The 1,873-nt window shown below is 42.4% G+C and overlaps 1 pseudogene; it reads right to left on the bottom strand.

Annotated features, from left to right (window-relative positions):
• Positions 1 to 263: 263 nt before the first annotated feature.
• LOC149209723 (sorting nexin 2A pseudogene) lies at positions 264 to 1,043 on the bottom strand (annotated as a pseudogene).
• Between the last annotated feature and the right edge of the window lie 830 nt (positions 1,044 to 1,873).

Here is a 1,873-nt window from a genome sequence, read left to right as displayed (position 1 = left end):
TTTTTGATATTGTCTGCACCTTCTGTCAAGCCTGCACCCTCTGTCAAGAGACCAGCTGCAAATGCTGTCTCACTGCGTCAGTGTCATAGACGTTTTATACCTGCGCTCTCTGTTTCCTCTGACATTCGCCTAACATTGAAACGCTTGAGCTTGTCTGTTTAACGCTCGCCATATTTTCTGTGTTGTAGCATACTCGTGCGTGGAAACTCTTGCTCTGCCCCATAACTCAATGATTCATTCTCGAATTCCTTTCATTTGTAACTCTATGGACTGCCCTCTCCAAATAGTTGCTTAGGTAGTTTCACAACACCATCAAGCATTCGTGAAGCCATGTCTGTCGTGCTTGGTAAGGGTAGCTTTCCTTGAGCCTGAAGAAATAATCTCAATTCAAGGCTCTTCCTAATCACTGGATGACCAGCCAATCTGCAAAGATATTTCTCCAGTGCTATTCTTTGCTGCTCAATGAACTCCTGTTTATGCATAACCTGGCTTTCAACAACACTTTTGTCCGGGCGGGGAGGAATAAAGAATCCCCGATAAGATTCTGCAAGCCTATCAGCCAAAGTTACCACATCTCGAAATCTTCGCCTCACACCGAACTCTGAACCGCCAAACTCAGGCATGTTTGTATGAGTAACAATAAGATATGTCACATATGAGTTTCCCCCTGGAACAAGAGAGTTTGCAATTTCTTGCTCCTTCTGAGGTTGGACTACTGCAATATTCAAATATTCTGAACTTGATGAGGCCGATTGCGACGAAAATGAGTTCCCCGTCTCCCTTGCCGTGCCGTTACCATTTCCAACAATGGATTCTTCCCCAAAGGGAGTAAACACAACATCTGCATATGAAGGAGGCTCCACAAAAGAATCATCTGGGAAGTCATCTTTGAAGCTCTTATGGTGTGAATCTTTAAAGGACGACTGCAAGGGGTCTTCTGAAGGAGGCAATGAATGCGTTTCAGCATAAGATGACATTACGCTCCTGTAATCGCTATTCGATATATATGTCTGCGGGGGTTGATCTAAGACCAGGCTTTCCATTGCTTCTGTGGAGGTGAAGAGCAATTTTCAAGTACCGTTGATCATAGAACACAGAAATACGAGGCCTTACTGCATGATATCCAAACGCTTTCTCTTTTCCAAAGACCATATGCGACCGCTTCTTTCCAGAAATTCGGTATTATTTCGGACGGATAATCGATTCCCGAGCCAGAGTGATAAAAAAAACACTAAAATTGTCCAAATTGGGACGAATCACAGTTATATTTGGCTATTCTGACAAATAAAGTCTTGTTCCGGGGTTAATCTGCAGAAGAATTCGAATTTTGCGCTAGAATCGAACAACGAACGTGGCCGCAGCGGAAATTTTGATGTGAAAAACTAAGATTGGACGGTAAACCCCCCCTGGTTCGATCTTGCCGCAGAAGAAGCCAGTTTGCCCTTACCTTTGTCTCCTCTGCCCTTCAATTCTTGGAAGGTGTGTGAATCTTCAGCAGTTCGTTTGTCTCCTGACTTGGATATATCTGAAGAAATGTTGGTCAATTTGGCATTATTTAGGAGTTCAGTGGAAATTGTTTCAAGCCAAGACTATCCTTTGTAGATCGAATTGGTGTATTTTCTCAAAGGTTGTTCATATCAGAGATTGTTATTGAACTAGATTGAAGTTGTTGCCAGGACAAGTTCCCTTGCATTCAGGGCTGGTACAGGGAAATATCTTTTTGAGGCCTAAATTGCTTGTAGCTTTGTTGGAAGTTAAATTCTCAGGTGAATTGAAGAAAATTCATTTTTGAATAAGGAGTCTGTTTTCTGGATATCACCATTCTTTGTGTGTTGAATCTATTGCAAGCTGATTGATTTGAAGTTGTTGCCAT

This window comes from Pinus tabuliformis, chromosome 1_2 (genome assembly GCF_031772625.1).
Source record: "Pinus tabuliformis cultivar Carrire ecotype Pingquan chromosome 1_2, CPIR1, whole genome shotgun sequence".
NCBI classification, from domain to species: domain Eukaryota; kingdom Viridiplantae; phylum Streptophyta; class Pinopsida; order Pinales; family Pinaceae; genus Pinus; species Pinus tabuliformis.
The sequence above is the reverse complement of the archived record's forward strand: the minus strand, read 5'-3'. Positions and strand labels throughout refer to the sequence as shown.